Below are 11,204 nucleotides of genomic sequence, written 5' to 3'. Positions count from 1 at the left end.
TCATCATCTTGGTCAGGCTTGTATAGAACTCCTGACCTCAAGTGATCCACCAGCCTCACCCTCCCAAAGTGCTGGGATTACAGGCGGGAGCCACCGTGCCCGGCCCACGTATGTCAAGTGATCCGCCAGCCTCAGCCTCCCAAAGTGCTGGGATTACAGGCAGGAGCCACCGTGCCCGGCCCATGTATGTCAAGTGATCTGCCAGTCTCAGCCTCCCAAAGTGCTGGGATTACAGGCGGGAGCCACCGTGCCCGGCCCACGTATGTCAAGTGATCTGCCAGTCTCAGCCTCCCAAAGTGCTGGGATTACAGGCGGGAGTCACCGTGCCCGGCCCACGTATGTCAAGTGATCCGCCAGCCTCAGCCTCCCAAAGTGCTGGGATTACAGGCGGGAGGGAAGTTTGGGAGGGCTGGGAGGTGTGCAGGAGCCAGCCAGCCCAGGGGTCACTGCAACTTCCCTATGCCTTCTCCTACCTGCTTCGCCCATTTAACCGTGCACCTGGGGTCCCGCTGATGGCCAGACACAAGAGGAACATGCCTCTCACAACTTTCCCCATGAACCCTCGAGCACTCTTCATCCTGCCGGTCCCTCCATGCCCTCGGGCAGGCTCCCTGTTCCGTGGAGCTCCAGGTTGTCTGGCACGGGGCAGGGCCTCCGGTCCTAACTCTAGGAACCACTTCTTAGTGGGGAGCCAGAAAGAGCAAGGATCTCTTGAAGACTCAGAGTCTGAAGCTCGCAGCGCACCGCCCTCAGGATGAGATGGGGTGGGCAAGTGTGAATTAATATAACTCACACATGAGTTAATATTTCTAAAGCATTTTAGAACTGGACACGAGGAAGTGCCATATAAACACACTGGACAGAGGAAGTGTTAAATAATAGTGTGGTTTTGCCGCACTTGTCGTATGTGCAGGGAAGGGGTGGGAGTAGAAAGGAACTCACGTCGGGCCTGCGCGTCTCCCTCCCGGGGACCCTGAGCAGTTCCAGCAGGGAAGGAACACTTGTGGCGAGGCCGGGCTGGGAGTGGAGAGCAGGCGTGGCGTGGCTTTGGCCTGGGGGTGGGGAAGCACACGGAAGAGGCGACACCTTGTCCACCGCGCGCCGCTAGTCCCCCGTTTTTCTGAGCATTTGCAAGTTGAACGGCTGTAAAGACGTCGGTCTGAGGAGGAGCGCCAGTCCGCGCGGGCGAACCCGAGGAGCTGGGGTGGGCGCGGCCCGTTCGCTCACGCCCCGCCTGCCCCGCAGAGGAGTTTCAGGGCTCAGGGGTCCTCGAGATCCCCTTCGCCGGCTCTGCACGCGGTCAGGCTACACGGACTTCCCCGAAGTTGTCAGTCGGCCCCGCCCTGTGTCCCCTCCGCCTCTTTGTCGGAAAAGGTCACCCCCGGGGAGTGACAGTGGAGCTCCCCGTGCCTACCTGGGCCGCCCTCTCCTCCCAAGCCAGGAGAACGGCGGGACGCGGGCGCTGTGCGTTTGAATGGGGGGATTCGACCGGGCCGGTGAGGAGGTGGCGGAGTCTCCCGTCTTTCTTTCCAAATCCCTGCAGAGGCGCGCGTGGCCGGAGCCTCCCACGCCGGCGGCGCCCCCGAATCCCACCCGGGCACCTGCGGGCCGGCGGGGCGCGGGGTGTGGGGAGGCGGCGGCGGCTCCCCTCCCTCCTCACCTCTTCCAGGAGCCCCACGGCTGTCGGGGTCCTGCGGCCTCAGCAGCCTGGAGACAAACGCGTGTTCTTCCGGCCGCCACCCAGGTGGAGCCGGAACGGGAGGACAGCAGGTCGGTGAAGGAAACCGCCATCCGCCTGAGCCCGCGCCCGTCCCCGCTCCCTCCCCAGCCCCGGCGCCTCCCAGGCCTGAGGCACCTGCAGGTTGGAGGTTGAGGGAGGGATTCTGGGTATTTTCCCTAAATGCCGCCCCCGCTCACCCAGCTACAGGCCATCAAGTGAGGGGCACTGGGGGGATGGGCGGGAGGCCCGCGTGACAGGTGGGGCTCCTGGTGGCTTGGGAGAGAGAACCAAGGGGCACGGGAGACCCTGGAGACTGTGGGAGGCGTTTTCCAGTAGGAGGGGACCCCTAGCTCTGCGTTTCTGCACTTCCCGCCCATGCCAGCTTGTGGAAGGTGGGATTGACGGACAAGACCCTGACCGCCTTCATCGACCTCCTGCGTCTCTGCTCATCCACACTCGGGTCAGCAGACTGGGAGGCCCCCAGTGCCTGGACGGCCTGGCTGTGCGACTGGTCAGAGGGGAGCAATGTGGGCATGGAAGTGGCTGACTCCTGTGGGCCTGGCTAGCATCCCTACGGAATCAGAAGCCGGCAATGTCTGTTGGATCATGATACCCCCATCAGACGAGAAGCCAGGTCCGCTTTTCTGCCCACACCAGTATCCAAAGAGCCTGACCTTCCAGGGCTCATCCTCTCACTCTGCATCAGTCCCGTTACCCCCCACTCCCTCCCCAGAGGTTCTCTCTCTCCTTCATGGCTGCCTGGAGCCCTGGTCCTGTACCAGAGGCTGGTAAAACACAGTTCTTATCCTCCAGGAACTTGCAGTCCAGCGAGGGAGAGAAAAGGACACAAGAATAAGTACTGCAGGGCAGTGTGGAGACTGGTGATGGAGGACTGGTTCATCGGGGGAGGGAGTCGGGCAGAGAGAAGGGCCACCCCACTTCATGGGGCAGGAAGACCTGGAAGACTGCCTGGAGGAGGTGGTACTGAGCTGAAGAAGGCCTGGGAGCAGGCCAGAGAGGGCATTAGGAAACGGCATTCTTACATGGGAAGGAGCAGGAGCAAGGCACGAGGCAGGGTAACTACAGGTGTGGTTGGGGGCGTTAGCGGAGAGGCTGATTTGGCCCCGCCCCTTCTCCAGGCCCCCACAGCAGCTGGCCCTCTCTTGCTTCATGGGGGCACCCCTCCTGCGGTGGCTTGCGTGTCTTCCTCCTGCCGATGGCATGGACGCTCCTTGAGAGCAGGGACTGTGTCTTCTTCAGCTGGGGGTCCCCAGCGCTCTGTGTAGAACGCCAAGAAACATATTTCCTTCCATCATGGTAATTAACTAGCAGAAAACAACTATATGAATTCATCTGTAAATAATGTGTAAAGTTAAGTCCTCGCAACATAAAAAAAATTCAACTGAATGTAACCAAGTTTACGTCACAGATGAGGCAGCCTGAAAGGTTGAACAAAATAAAAAATCGTGAGAGCAAATTTTTACATAGAGAAATTTCTGGCCATTAGTTCGGTTTTTGCTGTGACTTAGAACAGGACCGCCTTTCTCTCAGCACTGTTAGAGAAGCCACTGCCATGTGGAGGGTTATGTCGTAGTTATCTATTGCTGTGTGACAAATTAACCCCGAGATTCAGTGGCTTAAAAGAACGCACATTTGTGATCTCATAGCTGCTGTGAGTTGACCTGGGGGTGGGCTGGCCGAGTGCGCTGGCCCAGGGTTCGAGGTTGCCGTACAACTGCTGACCGGGACTGCTGTTAACCTCAAGGACCAGCTGCGGTGGCGAATCTACCTCCAGACTCGCTTGTGTGGCTGCCTGGGCCTCTCCACAGGCTGGCGGAGTGTCCTTACCACATGGCAGCTGGCCATCTGAGAGAGTGCCAGAGAGCGCTCAAGACAGAAGCCACGGCCTTCATAGCCTAAACCTGGAAGTGCTGTCCCATCTCTTCTGCTGTGTTCTGTTCATTAGAAGTGAGTCACTTCTTTTTTATTCCTTTTTTTTTTTTGGAGATAAGAGTCTTGCTTTTTTGCCCAGGCTGGAGTGCAGTGGCACAATCTCGGCTCACTGCAACCTCTGCCTCCTGGGTTAAAGTGATTTCTCTGCCTCAGCCTCCCAAATAGCTGGGATTATAGGCACACACCACCACATCCTGCTTTTTTTTTTTTTTTTTTTTGTATTTTTAGCAGAGACGGAGTTTCACCCAGTTGCCCAGGCTAGTCTCGAACTCCTGAGCTCATGCAATCCATCCTCCTCAGCCTCCCAAAGTGCTGGGATTACAGGTGTGAGCCACCGTGCCCGGCCAGAAGTGAGTCACTTCTAATGTGAAGTCCACACTCAAGGGGGAAGGATGACAGGGGCATGAGTTCTAGGAGTGGGGACCACCGAAGGCCATCTTAGAGGCCACCCTACCACGGATCGCCAGCTTTGCGGAGCAGCCCCTTCAGATGGCCACACCTCTGAATTTTTAGTCTGGGGAATTTCTATATTGGGGGGCGGTCCTTCGACTCTGTTTCCTAGCTGCTTCCCAGAGACCCACACTTCCTCTCTGTTCCCCTCCCTCACCTGGCCTCAGTGGTACCTTCTGGTTCTCAGGTCTCCCCTGCCCTCAGGAAGGTGTCTCTGGAGGGGAACCCACTGCCGGAGCAGTTCTATCACAAGCTCATGGCCTTGGACAGTACGTGAGACTCCCTGCCCTCACCCCTTCCTCCGGGGCTGTCTTGAAATCCCAAGCCATTTTTAGTCCCCAGCCGTCCTTGTCCCCCTACCATCTCGGCGAGGGCCCTCGATTCCTGCCCCTACATCCTCAGACCAGAGGGCAAGCCGTCAAGTCTCCCAAATTCCGGCGCACGCCCTGCACCGAGTTTCCAGCGACCCACATTCTCCCTCCGGCTGCCCGGGATCGCGCGCTTGTCTCTGCGCAACAACAACATCGATGACCGCGGGGCGCAACTCCTGGGACAGGCGCTGTCCACGCTGCGCAGCTGCAACCGGACCCTCGTCTCGCTCGACCTGGGCTTCAACCACATCGGGGACGAGGGCGCAGCGGGGAGAGACCCGCCGGGAGCAGGGGCGGCTCGGGCGGCTCACGCCTCCCTGACCACCCCTTAGGGCCTCAGACTGAACCGTTCCCTGCTCTGGCTGTCCCTGGCCCACAACCGCATCCAGGACGAGGGCGCCCTGAAGCTGGCGGAGGTGGGTGCGCCGACCAGGGGGTCCGGGACGAGGACTGGCCGGGGGAGCCGACCCTGACTCCGCTGGCGTCCGACCTCGGGGCGCCCGTCTTCCGCAGGTCCTGCGACCCTTCGAGCTGACGCACACCGAGGGGGTGGAGCACCGGCGCCTCCTGCTGGAGAAAGGGACGCAGGCGCGCTCGCGATCGGTGAGGAACCCCCGGGCCCCAGGCCCCAGGCCCAGCGGAGATGCCCTCGAACCCTCGGGCCCACTTCCCAAGTCCGCTGCTTTTCAGCAAACTGGCCATCCGGTTAAATCTCCATCCTCTGTCATGACTGTCTTTCCCTCCGACCTCTGCACAAACGTTTGCCAAGCCGCTGCTGGGCGGGCTCTGATTGCAGAACCACCCTATGGGCAGTAGAGTGTATTGGTGAAGAGACAGGACACTAGATTTAGACCATCTGGACCTGAAGTCCGGCTCATCCATATCCTAGCTTGTGACCTTGGGCACGTTACTAAGCTTCTGAACTTCTTTTTATTAATGGTAGAATATTTTGCTTTATTTCATTATGTGCAGGATATTTGGGATAACTAAACCTCTTAACTTCTTTCTTTTTTTCTTTTGAGACGGAGTCTGGCTCTGTTGCCCAGGCTGGAGAGCAGTGGTGCAATCTCGGCTCACTGCAACCTCCGCCTCTAGGGTTCAAGCTATTCGCCTGCCTCAACCACCTGAGTAGCTGGGATTACAGGTGTGTGCCACCAGGCCTGGCTAATTTTTGGATTTTTTAATAGAGATGGGGTTTCGCTGTGTTGACCAGGCTGGTCTCGAACTCCTGATCTCAAGTGATCCGGCCCCTCTTGGCCTCCCAAAGTGTTGGGATTACAGGCATAAGCCACTGTGCCCGGCCTGTTACTTAACTTCTTGCTTCAGTTTCTTCATCTGTAAGTGGGGATGACTGTGCCTATTTCATGACTGTTGAGAGGATTTAATGACTTAATTCCTGCAATCCATTTAAAACCGCACCTGGCACTTAGCTCAATAAAAGTTAGCTGCTATTTTCCCCCCTCAGTATGAGAGTCTGAGATCCTGCCTCACCCTTCATCTCACCCCCACCCAGGTCCCTCTGCTATTTCTATTTCTTCCCCAAAGCATCTCGCCCCAGAGGAGTCCATTACAAATTATTGTAGCGTTTAGGCAGGGAGGTGGGTGGGAGGTGCTGTCAGCTCCACTGCTCCCCAAGTACGGGTGCAGCTACCTTTCATGCCCCCATTGAGGAGGGGGCTCTGGCTTCTTCCTCCCTCCCTTCCCATTCGTGAGCACAGCCCTCCTCCTAGAGACACGGGGACTCCAACACAGACCGTGAGAAGAGTCAGATGGTAGGGATCAGCAACAGCGCATTGGTGGACAAGACAGACAAGACGCAGGCAATGAAAACCCCTAAGGGCCTGGGCAAGAAAAAGGAGAAATCATGGGTAGGTGTGCAATGGGACAGAGCCTGGGTGCTGGATGGACAGCGGAGGGGGCTTCCATCACGTGCAGAGGCGGTGGAGGGAAGAAGGCCACATGGGCCTTTGAATTCCCCCTAAGGCCTCCGGTTCTAACCCCGCTCCTTCCCTCACCACTGCCCATCCCCTCCGGAGGTGGGACTTGCACTTCTCTTCTCACATTCTCCACGGGAATTGACCAAGAAAGAGGAGAAGTCAGGGGCTGGGCAGTCGCCCACACAAGGAATCCCTAAGAAAGAAGACGCCACAAAGGCAGGCAAGGGGAGTAAGTGCGGGCGCCCCTGGGCAGCACCTTCCCACGTGGAGGAGGAAAGAGTGCTGGGCAGGGTGCAGGAGGCTGTTCTGGGCCTGAGCGCGCCTGCCTGGAGCTCGCCTCACCATGTCTCTCTGGGCCTGATTTCCTTCTCACAGTGGGATGATGTGGGGAGCCTCGTCTGGCCCGGATGTCACTGCTCTCCACGTCCCCTTTATCGGAGCTGGAGCTCTGTGGCTCTGTCTTCAAAGAACCCACCCACCTAGCTGGGGTCCCCCTCCAGCCATTTCTTTTTTCTTTTTCTTCTCTTTTTTTTTTTTTTTGAGATGGAGTCTCACTCTGTCACCCAGGCTGGAGTGCAGAGATGTGATCTTGGCTCGCTGCAATCTCTGCCTCCTGGGTTCAAGCAATTCTCCTGTCCCAGCCTACCCAGTAGCCGGGATTACAGGCATGCACCACCATGCCCTGCTAACTTTCGTATTTTTAGTAGAGAAGGGGTTTCACCATGTTGGCCAGGCTGGTTGAGAACTCCTGACCTCAGGTGATCCTCCCACTTTGGCCTCCCAAATTGCTGGTGTTACAGGTGTGAGCTGCCACGCCCGGCCCCCTCCAGCCATTTCTACTGCACCCAAACCCATGGTTGGGGGGTGTCTTTGCCTCACCTAGCCTGTTCTCTCTGGGGAGGGAGCCTGGGTGGTATCAGAAATGTGCACTGTGCATTCTGGCTCCTCATCTGGCCCCAGAGGTAACCATCCCTGAGCAGAAGCCAAGCAGGGTAAAAGGCATCAAGATCGGGAGCAGAGAAAAGCGCAGCATCTTCCCGGAGTCGGAGGTAAGCTGCCGGGAGGAATGGAAGCAAAGGGCACACCCCCGGGATTCCAGGCTTGCCTGGGACCTCTCATCCCAGCCCCTCCTGGAACGTGGTCTCCAGCTCCATGCTGTGGCAGCAGCCATTTGCTTTCAAATTTGTCCTCCACTCCTGTCCCAACCTCACTTGAAACCCACTCCCATCTCACCCTGGGCTTCTGTGGGAATAATGGGAGCAGGCCCCTTCTGCTTTTCCTTGCCTGTTAACAGCCCACGCTTCGGATCCGCTGTCTCAGCTCAGCCAGGCTGCTCCCCTAGAGGCCCTCAGTTCATCACCAGCACCTCCATCACTTGCTTGGACAGGTGCATAGGAACAAAGCATCCTCTTTTTCGCCCTTCTCAGTAGCTCTCCGGGGAAGGTGGGGCATTTTTATAGTCATGGCACTGCCCCGTCCTACCCTGTGCATGGGTCCTTCTTCAGACCCTCTCTCTTTTGCCCCTGGATCTTCTCTGCCCCCTTTCGACTTGGACCAACTTGCTCCTTGCGTTGGAAATCTTCCTGGGCTGGCTCCAGTGCTCCTGCCGCCCCCCAGCCCTCGGTTCTGTCAGCTGCCTGAGGGTCTGCCTCTCTGTATTTTTCTCTTCCATCGGAAGACCCCCTGCACATCCTAGGCAGGGAAGGGGCCCTCTGCTTTCGGGACTCTTCTCTGGCACCCAAGACAAAATCTTACAAAAAAGGCCCTTCAGAGGGCGGAAGAGGGTGGGGTTGCCTTTCAAGTCCCATTTTTCGTCTCTGCCTCTGTCTCGATCAGGCTGCTGATTGTCACTAGGACTGTTGCAATTTCTCCTCATCCTGCTGTCATTGTCACTTCCCTCAATCCATTCTCCTTATTGCTTTAGGTGTTGGGAAACACTTAGTAAAACCCGAATACCACATACGGTTTCACGCCTCCAGAACAACAGAAAGCACCTGCTTTCTATGCCTAGAACACCTTTCCCATCTTCATCTGACAATATCATGTGCATCCACACTTCAGCTTACCGCCCTCCCCAGCCAGGAGACCCCTCCTGGCCTGGCCTAGGTACCCTTTTCTGGCTCCCACAGTGCCCTGAGCCTACCTCTGTCAGCGGTCACTCTAGACCACATTACTCTTTCACTTTCTGGCTCCCCCATACAAAGGAGCTTCTTGAGGGCATGGGTTACTTATTTTTGTATCCCCAGCACCTGGGACAAAGCCTGGAATACAGCCGGTAGTCAATACATGTATGCTGAATGAATGAATGAATGGCCTGTTGACCAGCTTCCCTGCTGTCTGCTGCAATTAGTATTCTGCTTTAGCAGCTGGTTGTTGAGGCTACTGAGGTGATCAACCCTCTCCTGGAGCCGGTGGAGCACCGAGATGGGAAAGTTTTCATGCCTGGGAACAAGGTCCTTTTGCACCTCAACCTCCTCCGTATGTCTGCCAGCCTCCCCTGTCTTTCTGCCATGAGGCGCTGTCCTGCCTGAGGGTGCCTGTCCTGACTCCATGGAGCAGACCTGGTCCTCCCATCTTTGGGCTACGTGTCCCCCAAGGCTCTCTTGCACAGGGCTTGGGGAGCCAGGGGAAGTGCTGAGTCTGGGAGGAGACTGAGGACAGGCGATGAGTAATGAGGGGAGTTAGAGAGATGGGGAATGGGAGAGGGAAGAAGAGTAAAAAGAGTGAGGGACAGTCAGAGAATTACAGGAGAGCTGGGTGAAGGGCCAGGTCAGGGAAAGGTGGGCCAAGGCCAGTGAGTCTGGAGTGGGGAGCTGGGGGAACTGGGCTGCTGGGGCTGTCTGGTGTGTCAGGTGCCAGAGAGGCCTGTGACGTTAAGAGATCACCTCTCCGCATCTTCCACCAGGGAACCGCATCACAGAGGCGGGGCTGGAGGGCTTCCTCGCCATGGTGCAGCACCAGGTGCAGTTCTCCAAGGACAAGAGCGAGTCCAAGGGTCCAGTGGGGCTGCTGTGGCTGTCGCTGGCTGTGAGTCCCTTTCTCCTGCCAAAGGAGAGCTTGCCCCTATCAGCTGTCACACTGGACAGCTGCTGCAGGAGGGTCTCTCTCCCCGTTTTCAAGGAAGGTCTATAGCTTCTCTGCTTCTTTTTTAAAAAAATCACAAGAAAACCTCCACTCCCCTTGCTGAAAGATCAACAGTATTAATCACTTTTTCTGCATGTCTCCCAGCCCTTAACCCACCCTGCCCCAGGACCATTTTTTTTTCTCCCAGAGGACCAATCTTCATTCCCCTTGTCAGATGTCAGCCTTCCTTTTCCTCTGCTCAGAAAAATTGCTTTGCTCCACAATGTCCTGCGTAAACCAAGATCCAGGAACTGATGTTGCCAAGGGACCCCATTAAGGTCAAGCTCAGGGAGGACGAGGCCATGGCTTTCTTCCCCTAGCCCCTCCCACCTGCTTGCCTCTGAGACTCTGAGCCACAGAAGCACCCCCTGTCCCTGTGTGGGCTGACCTCCCTGGGGGAGCTCTCAGACCAATAACAAAGTCTGTTGCTATTCTTTTCCTTGGCAAAGGCGAAGTATTGAACATGAACCCTAATAACACTGCCTGCAGAAGTCAGCAATCTGAAACCAGAGGTGTGAGGTTCCTGAGCCAAGTCAGGGGCCCCAGACCTTTACCCTTCAGTGCTGCCTCCGCTGAGGTCCCCTGCCAGTGCCCAGAGAGCACAGGACTGGCTTCCGGGGAGCCTACCTGTAACCTACAGGAGTGTCTGAGAAGGCACAGATCAATAAGGACCAGCTTCCCTTCCTCACTTCTGATTCAACCTGTTCCACATTCTCTAGTCCCACTTCCCTCATTCCATTGCCTCTGACTACCTAGAATTCCCTTGTCCTGCCATCTTACTATGTGGCTCAGCGGCACCTGGGCCTGTCTCCTGCCTCTGAGTGCCTGGAGCCCTCCTGGTCTCACTGCCTCAGCTATCTCTCTGCAGCTAGCTGCGGAGCGAGCTTCTCCAGGGAAAACCCATCATTTCTTTGAATTCCCAACACTGAACACATTGAGGTGCTGCATGATGGTCAGTCACCCCAGCTTCTGCAGGGAACCCTGCCATGTCCTCTAGAGTTTCGGTGACCCCTTCAGCCCATATCCCTATCCCCACCCTTCACCAGTAATGACTCCTGTATCAGTTCTGATGCCCAACTAGACTGTACCCTAATGAGGGCACAGCCGAGGACTGTGAGAGGTACAGGAGTCAGGGTATTAGATATTTAGGGCTGGAAGAGAATTTGTCACTGGAATCCAACACTGAATGCCGGGAGACAGAGGTGATATGGCTGTGTCTGTGGGATGTGGATGGGTGATGACAGTGAGGAACTGGCTGGGCCTGAGGGAACCCTCCGGCTTAGGTTCGGCTTTTAAAGTACTGAAGCTCACTGAGGGCAGCTCATGAGACCTCTTGACTCGGGGTCCACTAGCTCCTTTATATATATATATACACGTACGTGTGTGTGTGTGTGTGTGTAGCTGAGTTCAGTGTTTTGTCAGGTTTTCCCCATGGGGTTGTATAACTTCAGTTTGCCCAGGCCCAGTTCAGTGAGTGCACATCTGAAGCTCTGGGAGGGAAGAGGCAAGATCGGGGTCCAGGGGTGGGAGGGCTCCCTCTGGTTCCTACTGTCCAATCCTAACCAGGCTTACAGGGAACAAACACTGTGTCTTTTATCACAGTGATTCCAAGAAACACACACATCACCACTGAAGAATATTTAACTTTTC

At 56.6% G+C, this 11,204-nt stretch overlaps 1 pseudogene; it reads left to right on the top strand.

Annotated features, from left to right (window-relative positions):
- Nucleotides 1-512: 512 nt before the first annotated feature.
- On the top strand, nucleotides 513-9,874 carry LOC105728513 (leucine-rich repeat-containing protein 71-like; annotated as a pseudogene).
- Nucleotides 9,875-11,204: the final 1,330 nt, after the last annotated feature.

The sequence above is a fragment of the Aotus nancymaae genome, unplaced genomic scaffold (assembly GCF_030222135.1).
Source record: "Aotus nancymaae isolate 86718 unplaced genomic scaffold, 86718_ANA_hifiasm-v0.15.2.pri h1tg000108l, whole genome shotgun sequence".
In the NCBI taxonomy this organism is placed as follows: Eukaryota; Metazoa; Chordata; class Mammalia; order Primates; family Aotidae; genus Aotus; species Aotus nancymaae.
This window is presented reverse-complemented; position numbering and strand designations above follow the sequence as displayed.